The sequence below is a fragment of the Euprymna scolopes genome, chromosome 46 (genome assembly GCF_053919585.1).
Source record: "Euprymna scolopes isolate OS-2025 chromosome 46, ASM5391958v1, whole genome shotgun sequence".
NCBI classification, from domain to species: Eukaryota; Metazoa; Mollusca; class Cephalopoda; order Sepiida; family Sepiolidae; genus Euprymna; species Euprymna scolopes.
The window spans coordinates 128,715,534-128,727,872 of record NC_136527.1 but is presented as its reverse complement, the minus strand read 5'-3'; the positions used below and the strand labels follow the sequence as shown (position 1 = coordinate 128,727,872).

Here is a 12,339-nt window from a genome sequence, read left to right as displayed (position 1 = left end):
TTCGAAGGTCTCGTTCGAATATTTGCTACTACCACCGAGATCTGCACCCGCGGTCGGCTCCACCCGGGCTCGCGCCCTAGGCTTCCGTGCTCGCCGCGGCGCCCTCCTACTCGTCGCGGCATCGTTTCGGCGCGAAAGTTCATCGCTCCTCGCCGCGACGGTCCGGCATCGGTCCGTCGCTCCAGCGCCATCCATTTTCGGGGCCGGTCGATTCGGCAGGTGAGTTGTTACACACTCCTTAGCGGATTCCGACTTCCGTGGCCACCGTCCTGCTGTCTATATCGACCGACACCCTTTCGGGGATCTCATGGGCGTCGCGTTAGGCACCTTAGCCGGACGTTTGGTTCATCCCACAGCGCCAGTTCTGCTTACCAAAAGTGGCCCACTTGGCACTCGCATTCGAGGTGACCAACCGCCCAGCGAAGCGTGCTGGCGGCGGCGGCCGGATGGGTCGGCTCCGTCGTTCGGGAGAGTCGGCCCGTTCCACCCGTTCCGAGTTCGAGAGTAGGTCGAGGCCGTGAACGGCCCCGGGGCCTCCAATCGTTCGCTTTACCGGATGGAATTGCGACGATCGAGCGCCAGCTATCCTGAGGGAAACTTCGGAGGGAACCAGCTACTAGACGGCTCGATTGGTCTTTCGCCCCTACACCCGGTTCCGACGATCGATTTGCACGTCAGAGGCGCTTCGGACTTCCACCAGAGTTTCCTCTGGCTTCATCCCGACCGGGCGTGGATCGCCATCTTTCGGGTCCCTGGTCGCTCGCTACGCCAGAGTCGGCCGAGTCGTACTCGGAAAAAGGGGAAACCGACCCGGGGGTGATGCGCCCGCGCGCAGCGCCTAAACTCGACGACAAAATAGGACTAGTTCAAGCCGCGGGATCTCACCGATGGGCGGAAGGAGGATATGGAAGCTGGCGCCCGGCAATTCCCCTTTTTGGATGATGCGCCGGTCCCCTCTCGGGGAGGAGGGAAAAACAACCGCACGTCAGCCACGAGCCTTCCCTCTCCTATCTCTCTCGGGAAGAGAGAAAAAAGGAAAAGTTGCGGGCACCGCAGCAGCGACGGCGGAAGGCCGAAAACGCCGCGCCGGCGGGATCGGGCACGGCTCGGAGGCGGGTGAGGCGAGGAGAAGACGACGGCACGAGACCGACGACACCCCCCGACGACCCCCGGACGACTTTGCCACGACACCTCTCCCGATACGACGCCCTCCTACACGCTCTCTCGCTTTCGCTTCGCCTTCGGGGTTAGTCAGAGGTGGCCCCTACGACTCGCGAACGGCCAGGACTCCTCGGTCCGTGTTTCAAGACGGGTCGGGTGGGTTGCCGATGCACGTCGCTGACCCGGGGTGGCGGGCGGCTCGAGTAAAAAAGCGTCGCCGAGCGACCTCTCCGGAAACGGAAACGGGCGCGGGCGGGGTTGCCCCCGACAAGAACCCGAAACGTCGGCGAGGTGCGTGACGGCGAGGCCGCGCCAGTCCTATCCCGCCTCTCATCGCGCACGCGCCCGAGACGGTGGGGCGCCTAAGGAGCGACACACAGAGTGCGTCGCCCGCACGCGACTTCCGGCGGGATCAAAACGGACCGGCTCGCCACGTGTAACGGATCGTGTCCAGATTTCCTCCGTTCCCGGCAGAAAGGGGCAGTTACGTTCGCGGGCCCGACGGCCGGTGGCCCCCGACTTCACAAGGTGGGAAGACGGGGGTTTTCAGGGTGATGAAACGCCTGCCGCCTACGGAAAAAAACCCGCGTGTTCGACCTGCACGCCGGGAACGGGTCGCGACGACGGACCGGAGGGGAAGTGCGTCCGGTGCCGGCCGCGCGGAGGTCGCGCCGAAGCGCCCGCGCCATGATTACGCCGAGCGATGATGAAGGGGACGGGTGCAGCGGAGTCGCGCGCGGAGGGAGCAGGAGGAAAGAAGAAGCGGCGGCGACGGATGCGGCGGGTTAGGGCCCGGCGGCAGCAGCGATCGAGAGGACGAGTCCCCTCCGTCGCAGCCAACCGACGCAGCCACCTACCGACGCCACGGTCGTCACCACGTTTCCCTTCCCGCTATCCACGCGGCCCGTCTCCTTCGTCGGCGACGCGGGCACAAAAGCTGGAACCGCGGGGAACGAGTCCCCCGCGGACACGACGAACGACGACCTGTGCCGCGACGGCCTCTCTTTCAAGAACACACATCGAGTTTGGGCTCGAGCCTAGGCAGCACCGGACTGAGTCCCCCCGCGATCGCGGTGAGCGGTCCCACCCGTTTACCCCTGGGCGGTTTCACGTTCTCTTGAACTCTCTCTCCAAAGTTCTTTTCAACTTTCCCTCACGGTACTTGTCGACTATCGGACTCGTCCCGGTATTTAGCCTTGGATGGAGCTTACCACCCGATTTGGGGCTGCGTTCCCAAGCAACCCGACTCTCGGATCGAAGGCCGTCGCTCGCCGTCCGCACCGAATGGGCCTGGCACCCGCCGCGGGCGGCCCCGATCGAGGGAACTCCGAACTATGCGAGGACGAAAACGAACGGCTGCCTTCGACCCATGCGCCACACGTCCCGAAGCCTTTTACTTGCGACGGGATTCGGCGTTGGGCTTCTCCCGGTTCACTCGCCGTTACTAAGGGAATCCCGGTTGGTTTCTTTTCCTCCGCTTAGCGATATGCTTAAGTTCAGCGGGTCGTCTCGTCCGAGCCGAGGGCGGCGGTTTTTAGTAGAGTGTGGTGTTTGGAGGAGAGGAATCTCGATCGGTACCCTCCGTGTGACGACGGCTGGCCGATATAGCGCCCGTCCGACCGAAAATGAAGAAGCCAACAATTAAAAAAAAGCCTGGGTCCTCCCCATCCGACGTTGCCTACGACGCGGCCACCTTTTTACGGTGCGACGGCCGTGCTCGTCGCGCTGCTCGAGGCGTCGCTGAGAGACACCTTCATGAGGCAGAGAGCGAGACGAGCAGGCGGCGCTTACGTCGGCAGTCGGTTAGGTCGGTGCTTTTTTTTTGTTTTGTTCTCTCCCTTCGGCTGCTTTCGGACAGACTCCTCCTGCTCCTCCTCCACAGTGTTTCTTCACGCGGTCGAAAAGGGAAAAGACTCCGCGGTCTGCCAGCGGGAGACGAAGGAGGAGGCCGGAGAGGGTTTTAAAAAAAAAAAAGACATTGAAAGGAGTCAATTCTTTTTTTTATTTTTCTTCCCCCTCGTCACTCGCTCCTGCGACGTCCCGGTTACCACCGTGCCGAGGACCGGGCGGGCACGGGGACGGCAAGATGTCGTTTCGTTAACGGAGAAAGACATGTAACGTTCCGCCTCTCGACCGGACGTGGCCCCGAGACAAGGGATCTCGGGGCCGCAATGTGCGTTCGAGGTGTCGATGTTCACTGAGTCCTGCAATTCGCATCAGTTCTCGCGGCTGGCCGCGCTCTTCATCGACGGACGAGCCGAGTGATCCCCCGTCCAGGGTTCAGCACTTGGGTTTTTTTTATATTAGTTTTTGTTTATATAGATTTAGTAGTGTGCGAGGAGGTCTGTGCGAGGAGGCGTGACGGCATTGCAATGTCGCGAGTAGTTTGTTTTTAGCTAGCGGCGGTGGCACAGCGGCTGCAAAAAAAACAAAAAACGATAAAGCGGCGACAAGGCAAAGAAGAAGCGGCCATCACTTGCGGTGGGCGAAAAAACAAACAGGTGGTAAGACGGCGGAAGCAAGCAAGAAGAGCTGGGGCTTTAAAAACCTCCGCGTCACCACAAAATCTATCTCTCGCTCCGCCTTTTATAGGTTTGTTTGCGCGCATTCGAGGCGTTGACGCCGACAGACAGAGGAGGTAGGCCGGAAAACAACAAACCAGTCTCGAACGGGAAAACGGTAATGATCCTTCCGCAGGTTCACCTACGGAAACCTTGTTACGACTTTTACTTCCTCTAAACGATCGGGTTCGGTCGTCTTCTCCAGGCATCGAACGTCCGAGGCGTAGATGCACGAGTGTCGTGACGGACACGTCGCGCACTGCCCCGGCGGCGTCGTCGGCCAGATCCGAGGACCTCACCGGACCGTTCGATCGGTAGTAGCGACGGGCGGTGTGTACAAAGGGCAGGGACGTGATCGACGCGGGCTGTTGACCCGCGCCTACCGGGAATTCCTCGTTCACGGGGTTGGTTACAGGCCCCGATCCCTATCACGGGAGGTGGTTCAGAGGTTTCCCAACCCTCTCGGGCCGGGGCGAAGTCCCCGCTGATACCTCCAGTGTAGCGCGCGTGCGGCCCCGGACATCTAAGGGCATCACAGACCTGTTATCGCTCCGCCCTCGTGTGGCTTTCTGCCACCCGTCCCTCTAAGAAGTGCGTGAGAAAACCGACCCGGACCCGAGCGCCACGGAGGACGCCGAGCCCGCCGTAAAAATCACTGACATCGGCGCACTAGTTAGCAGGCCGGAGTCTCGTTCGTTATCGGAATCAACCAGACGGATCGCTCCACCAACTAAGAACGGCCATGCACCACCACCCACCGAATCGAGAAAGAGCTATCGATCTGTCAATCCTACCGGTGTCCGGACCGGGTGAGTTTTCCCGTGTTGAGTCAAATTAAGCCGCAGGCTCCACTCCTGGTGGTGCCCTTCCGTCAATTCCTTTAAGTTTCAGCTTTGCAACCATACTCCCCCCGGAACCGAACTCTGGTTTCCCGCAGGCTACCCGCCGGGTCATGGAAGCGAACGCCGGCGGATCGCCGGTCGGCATCGTTTACGGTCGGAACTACGACGGTATCTGATCGTCTTCGAACCTCCGACTTTCGCTCTTGATCGAGGAAAACGTGCTTGCCACACGCCATCGCTGCAGTTCGTCTTGCGACGATCCAAGAATTTCACCTCTAACGTCGCAATACGAGTGGCCCCGACCGCTCCCTTCGATCATTGCCTCGCCGTAGACGGAGACCGACAGACGTAGACGAGGCCCTCTTCCATCATTCCATGCTTATCGTATGCAAGCTTGAACAGCCCGCTCTGAGCACTCTAATTTTTTCAAAGTGAACGTACCGGCCGCCGCGGACACTCGGTTAAGAGCACCCTTGGAGGAGAAACCGCCGACCGCAACACGCGCGCAGACAAGACACGAAGCAGGGACTCGGAGCGGACCGGGGGGTTCAAAAAAAAAGAGGAACGCGCGGAAAGGGAGAGGGAGAGAAGCGCGGGGGTCAGAGTGCGGGGATGCGAATGAACGCACCCAAACACACACACGTAGCACCCCCCCGTTAGACTACTCCCGGAACCGAACCGACGACCACTTGTTTTTTTTTTCCCGGATCCCGATCACGACCTCCTCGTCCACCTCGCCGGCAGGACCGCGTGGCGGGTATGCTAGCGGTTGACACCGGCGGAAAGGGCCGGGAATGCGAACGGACGACCAAAGTCAACGACGGACGATGGCGCCGCCGCCCCGGGGCCGCTTGCGCGACCACGAACCCGAGTTCGGACTACGAGCTTTTTAACCGCAACAACTTTAATATACGCTACCGGAGCTGGAATTACCGCGGCTGCTGGCACCAGACTTGCCCTCCGGTTGGTCCTCGTTAACGGATTTGAAGTGTACTCATTCCGATCGCGGGGCCTCGACAGAGTCCCGCGTCGTTATTTTTCGTCACTACCTCCCCGTGCCGGGAGTGGGTAATTTGCGCGCCTGCTGCCTTCCTTGGATGTGGTAGCCGTTTCGCATGCTCCCTCTCCGGAATCGAACCCCGATTCCCCGTTACCCGTAGTAACCACGGTAGGCACTTAACCGACCGTCGACAGTTGATAGGGCGGACCCTCGAGAGACCCGTCGCCGGGCGTGAAAGCTCGTGCGATCGACCAGTGAGTTATCCAGAGTCACCAAAGCGGAGCGCGCCGCCCTATGAGCCCCGCCACCGAACGGACCCGCGAGCGGGAACGCCGACGACGGGAGGACGGAATGACGCGCATCGGTCTCAGTCTAATATGTAGCGCCGCGACCCGGAACGGCCGACGCGGGTGCCAGCGCGCGAGGCGTGGCGACGACGGCGCGCCGACCGATCGCGGCCTGTGTCACATGTATTAGCTCTAGAATTGCCACAGTTATCCATCGCCTCCGAGGAGGAATACGGTCCCGAGGATTAGGTCCGGTTCCTGAGCCATTCGCGGTTTCGCCCGTTCTAATGCGTGGCGTGAACTTACACTTGCATGGCTTAAGCTTTGAGACAAGCATATGACTACTGGCAGGATCAACCAGGTATCGTTGGAATTTGGGACTTTGTTTCGACAGAACGACAGACCGACCGACCGACCGACCGACATAAGACAGACAACTACAACGACGGGCACGTGTTTATTTATTTTTCGAGGGGGTTCGCCGTCAGTAGAAGCGCGCTGCCCGCGCTGATGGCCTCTTTTTTGTTTCTCCCCTGACTTGGACCGAGACCGAGACTCAAAGAACGAAAGCGACCAACGTCGACAACAACAACGACAACGGCACCCTTGACAGCGATACATACGACAAACGACAAGCAGCACGACGGCAGTGCACACGGACATCGAGGGTCAAGGTGCAGACTGAACTCGCCGAGGTCGTCGTCATCGTGGTCGCCATCGATTCCGTCTCGTCGTCGTCGTCGTCAACGTCCACGTCACAGCCGGCCGAGAAGAGAGAACAGACGACAGCGTCGACAACAACAACATCGACAACGGCACCCTTGACAGCGATACATACGACAAACGACAAACAGCACGACGGCAGTGCACACGGACATCGGAGGTCAAGGTGCAGACTGGAATCGTCGAGGTCGTCGTCATCGTGGTCGCCATCGATGCCGTCTCGTCGTCGTCGTCGTCGTCTTCGTCGTCGTCGTCGTCGTCATCAACGTACCAACCGACCGAGACGAGAGAGCAAGCAACAACGTCGACAACAACAACGACAACGGCACCCTTGACAGCGATACATACGACAAACGACAAACAGCACGACGGCAGTGCACACGGACATCGGAGGTCAAGGTGCAGACTGAACTCGTCGAGGTCGTCGTCATCGTGGTCGCCATCGATGCCGTCTCGTCGTCGTCGTCGTCTCCGTCGTCGTCGTCGTCGTCGCCAACGTCAACGTCAACATCACAGCCGTCATCGGGGAGGAGCTGGACCAGGGCAGCGGCGGCGTAAATTTTCCCGTCACCTTCGTCGTCGCCTTCGTCGACCGACCGACCGACCGGCGTCGTGTTCGTGCTCGGAAAACCGAGGAGAGACAACGTGCACATGGCGCGTTCTCGCAAGCGGCTCCTCGGTCCGATTTTTTTGGGCGGCTTTTTCGAGCTTTTTTTTTTTTCTCACCCTTTCGTCCGTGCGACGGCGAACGTTAGGGGAAAAAAAAAAAAAAAAAACGACAACAACGCGGCGGACCGGGCGAACAACATCGTCGACACACACGACATTGACGACCGGTCCCCCTTTTCACAATCGCATCGAGATAAAAACGAACGAGTCCGATTCGAGCACCGAGTCGCGAGCGGGAGGACTGTCGGTGCAAGTATCGATCACTGACGTGAGCGCTTCGCCGGACAGAGGATGGCTCATCCGGCAGCCGTGCAAATCGACGGTATGGGAAGAACGAACAAGAAGAGCAACGACTTGATCGGCGGCTTGGGAACTGCGGACGGTGAAAACGGGTTAATCGACTGCGACCACGACTGCTCGATCGATCTTCTTTGGCGCTAACAAAGGTGGAGGTGGCGCAAGAAGGGACTAGCGCTATCACCGTCCACGTATCAGAAGATGCGGCGGCAGACGTCGACGCTTATGCGTTGTCGGACGAGAAGTCGCTGCAGCACGTGTACCGCGAGCGGGACGTCCAAGGTTTTGCCAGACGGAAAGAAATCGGGTGTCAGCGAACGTTCACACGGCTGTGAGATCGGACGCTGACAGGAGTAGGAGGCGGCAGGCAGGCGGCGGTTACGGCGGCGGCGCCTGCTGCTGCTCATCCTCCTGTTTGCTGCGGCGACTTCCAGGACGGGAGAGCATCGAACAACGTACGTATGGTTACAAGGGGATCAGGATCTACATAGTGCATCCCCCGCGGCTATTTTTGTTTGTTTGTTCGCTCGTTCGTTAATTCGTTCGTTCGTTCGTTCGTTCGTTACAATGTACGTTTTTCCGTTCGACGGCGGCAGAGAGCGGCGGCGTTTCTCCCTAATCCGGAGGATTTATCGGTCGCACAGCGATGGGTCGTTCGGCCGATCATCGAAAGATTCGCAGGTAGTGGTTGAATGGCAGAACGGCAGCAACAACAGCGGCGGCTGAGAGCGGCGAACGCTGAGGCGGAAGCAGAAGCTGCAGCAAACGTATCGGCTAAACATGGTGGACATAGATATGGCTGACGACGCGGGTACCACGACGACTATGGAACCAGGAAAAGGAGCCGTTAGTTGTTCCAACATATCGTTCGACACGTCGAGCAGCCCTAGGTCCACGGAGAAGCACACACACGTACCACGTATTATAACCTAACGACGATGAGCGGGCGCACGGTTGGCAGGAACGAAGGCGGCGGATCAAAACAAGTTGGAGCGCGGCGACAGCGATAACGGTGACAGCCCTAGGCGGCGGAGATGCCACTTTCTGACGCCTTTGCGACAAGCCCGTAGAGACGTTCCGGACCACCACGAGGCAAAGAGTCGCTGCTCCGACGAACCGACACACCAAAGTGTGCTTCCTACCGAACATGTTTTATAAAACTTTCAAACTGGAAAACCCCAGAAATTGGTGTTGGTATTCGTCCAGACCCACCTCCGACACCTGAAAATGGTGGTCAAAAAAAACGTCGATTATACGAAGCGACATTTCTGGTCGGCGATTTTCCAGTTTTACGCCTACTGCCACATGGGGATGTCGGTAGGCGTCGCAAAGTGCCTTCTCGACGCCTAGGCACACCAGGACTTTGTCATTTTTTTCCCCCTCGACATTCCTGGTCCGGTCTATTCCGATTTTACACCTACCGCCATGTGGGGGTGGCAGTAGGCGTCGAAAAGTGCCTTCTCGACCGCTAGCGACACCACTACTTTATCGAGCTCTGGAGGCCCGCACACCGACCCGGGGGCCGCGGAGTCGACCCCGGGGGCCTCCTGGCGTCGCCGCCGCTCACTTGGACGCCTTCCGCAACCTGTGGTCCCGCTCGGGGCCGCCGGGAGCCTCGCCGACCTGACCGGTGTCGGTAGGCGTCTGGAAGCGCCCGGCCGACCTGGACGAGGTCCCCCTGGCCCCCGGGGGACACCCCTTAGTTGGATGGGGGTGCTGTCCCGGGCACACATGCAACCCGCGGCCGCCTACCGACAGCCCCCTTCGCTCGATCGCTACTCCTTTCCAACATATGTCGGAGAAGCCGGGCGGTTGTGAAACCCCAGAAATGGTGTTGGTATTCGTCCAGACCCACCTCCGACACCTGAAAATGGTGGTCAAAAAAAACGTCGATTATACGAAGCGACATTTCTGGTCGGCGATTTTCCAGTTTTGCGCCTACCGCCATGTGGGGTGGCAGTAGGCGTCGAAAAGTGCCTTCTCGACCGCTAGCGACACCACTACTTTATCGAGCTCTGGAGGCCCGCACACCGACCCGGGGGCCGCGGAGTCGACCCCGGGGGCCTCCTGGCGTCGCCGCCGCTCACTTGGACGCCTTCCGCAACCTGTGGTCCCGCTCGGGGCCGCCGGGAGCCTCGCCGACCTGACCGGTGTCGGTAGGCGTCTGGAAGCGCCCGGCCGACCTGGACGAGGTCCCCCTGGCCCCCGGGGGACACCCCTTAGTTGGATGGGGGTGCTGTCCCGGGCACACATGCAACCCGCGGCCGCCTACCGACAGCCCCCTTCGCTCGATCGCTACTCCTTTCCAACATATGTCGGAGAAGCCGGGCGGTTGTGAAACCCCAGAAATGGTGTTGGTATTCGTCCAGACCCACCTCCGACACCTGAAAATGGTGGTCAAAAAAAAACGTCGATTATACGAAGCGACATTTCTGGTCGGCGATTTTCCAGTTTTGCGCCTACCGCCATGTGGGGGTGGCAGTAGGCGTCGAAAAGTGCCTTCTCGACCGCTAGCGACACCACTACTTTATCGAGCTCTGGAGGCCCGCACACCGACCCGGGGGCCGCGGAGTCGACCCCGGGGGCCTCCTGGCGTCGCCGCCGCTCACTTGGACGCCTTCCGCAACCTGTGGTCCCGCTCGGGGCCGCCGGGAGCCTCGCCGACCTGACCGGTGTCGGTAGGCGTCTGGAAGCGCCCGGCCGACCTGGACGAGGTCCCCCTGGCCCCCGGGGGACACCCCTTAGTTGGATGGGGGTGCTGTCCCGGGCACACATGCAACCCGCGGCCGCCTACCGACAGCCCCCTTCGCTCGATCGCTACTCCTTTCCAACATATGTCGGAGAAGCCGGGCGGTTGTGAAACCCCAGAAATGGTGTTGGTATTCGTCCAGACCCACCTCCGACACCTGAAAATGGTGGTCAAAAAAAACGTCGATTATACGAAGCGACATTTCTGGTCGGCGATTTTCCAGTTTTGCGCCTACCGCCATGTGGGGGTGGCAGTAGGCGTCGAAAAGTGCCTTCTCGACCGCTAGCGACACCACTACTTTATCGAGCTCTGGAGGCCCGCACACCGACCCGGGGGCCGCGGAGTCCACCCCGGGGGCCTCCTGGCGTCGCCGCCGCTCACTTGGACGCCTTCCGCAACCTGTGGTCCCGCTCGGGGCCGCCGGGAGCCTCGCCGACCTGACCGGTGTCGGTAGGCGTCTGGAAGCGCCCGGCCGACCTGGACGAGGTCCCCCTGGCCCCCGGGGGACACCCCTTAGTTGGATGGGGGTGCTGTCCCGGGCACACATGCAACCCGCGGCCGCCTACCGACAGCCCCCTTCGCTCGATCGCTACTCCTTTCCAACATATGTCGGAGAAGCCGGGCGGTTGTGAAACCCCAGAAATGGTGTTGGTATTCGTCCAGACCCACCTCCGACACCTGAAAATGGTGGTCAAAAAAACGTCGATTATACGAAGCGACATTTCTGGTCGGCGATTTTCCAGTTTTGCGCCTACCGCCATGTGGGGGTGGCAGTAGGCGTCGAAAAGTGCCTTCTCGACCGCTAGCGACACCACTACTTTATCGAGCTCTGGAGGCCCGCACACCGACCCGGGGGCCGCGGAGTCGACCCCGGGGGCCTCCTGGCGTCGCCGCCGCTCACTTGGACGCCTTCCGCAACCTGTGGTCCCGCTCGGGGCCGCCGGGAGCCTCGCGACCTGACCGGTGTCGGTAGGCGTCTGGAAGCGCCCGGCCGACCTGGACGAGGTCCCCCTGGCCCCCGGGGGACACCCCTTAGTTGGATGGGGGTGCTGTCCCGGGCACACATGCAACCCGCGGCCGCCTACCGACAGCCCCCTTCGCTCGATCGCTACTCCTTTCCAACATATGTCGGAAAAGCCGGGCGGTTGTGAAACCCCAGAAATGGTGTTGGTATTCGTCCAGACCCACCTCCGACACCTGAAAATGGTGGTCAAAAAAAACGTCGATTATACGAAGCGACATTTCTGGTCGGCGATTTTCCAGTTTTGCGCCTACCGCCATGTGGGGGTGGCAGTAGGCGTCGAAAAGTGCCTTCTCGACCGCTAGCGACACCACTACTTTATCGAGCTCTGGAGGCCCGCACACCGACCCGGGGGCCGCGGAGTCGACCCCGGGGGCCTCCTGGCGTCGCCGCCGCTCACTTGGACGCCTTCCGCAACCTGTGGTCCCGCTCGGGGCCGCCGGGAGCCTCGCCGACCTGACCGGTGTCGGTAGGCGTCTGGAAGCGCCCGGCCGACCTGGACGAGGTCCCCCTGGCCCCCGGGGGACACCCCTTAGTTGGATGGGGGTGCTGTCCCGGGCACACATGCAACCCGCGGCCGCCTACCGACAGCCCCCTTCGCTCGATCGCTACTCCTTTCCAACATATGTCGGAGAAGCCGGGCGGTTGTGAAACCCCAGAAATGGTGTTGGTATTCGTCCAGACCCACCTCCGACACCTGAAAATGGTGGTCAAAAAAAACGTCGATTATACGAAGCGACATTTCTGGTCGGCGATTTTCCAGTTTTGCGCCTACCGCCATGTGGGGGTGGCAGTAGGCGTCGAAAAGTGCCTTCTCGACCGCTAGCGACACCACTACTTTATCGAGCTCTGGAGGCCCGCACACCGACCCGGGGGCCGCGGAGTCGACCCCGGGGGCCTCCTGGCGTCGCCGCCGCTCACTTGGACGCCTTCCGCAACCTGTGGTCCCGCTCGGGGCCGCCGGGAGCCTCGCCGACCTGACCGGTGTCGGTAGGCGTCTGGAAGCGCCCGGCCGACCTGGACGAGGTC

General features: G+C 60.8%; 2 non-coding genes and 1 pseudogene across 2 annotated transcripts in view; all 3 read right to left on the bottom strand.

Annotated features, from left to right (window-relative positions):
- Window positions 1-2,688, bottom strand: part of LOC145272020 (large subunit ribosomal RNA) — a 5,729-nt gene extending 3,041 nt beyond the window's left edge. The window contains exon 1 of the ribosomal RNA XR_013866139.1: window positions 1-2,688. This exon is cut by the window's left edge and continues 3,041 nt beyond it. This is a non-coding gene — a ribosomal RNA (large subunit ribosomal RNA).
- A 596-nt stretch (window positions 2,689-3,284) lies between these two features.
- Window positions 3,285-3,442, bottom strand: LOC145271485 (5.8S ribosomal RNA). The gene has a single exon (XR_013865899.1). It is a non-coding gene; the product is annotated as a 5.8S ribosomal RNA (ribosomal RNA).
- A 399-nt stretch (window positions 3,443-3,841) lies between these two features.
- Window positions 3,842-6,215, bottom strand: LOC145272010 (small subunit ribosomal RNA; annotated as a pseudogene).
- Between the last annotated feature and the right edge of the window lie 6,124 nt (window positions 6,216-12,339).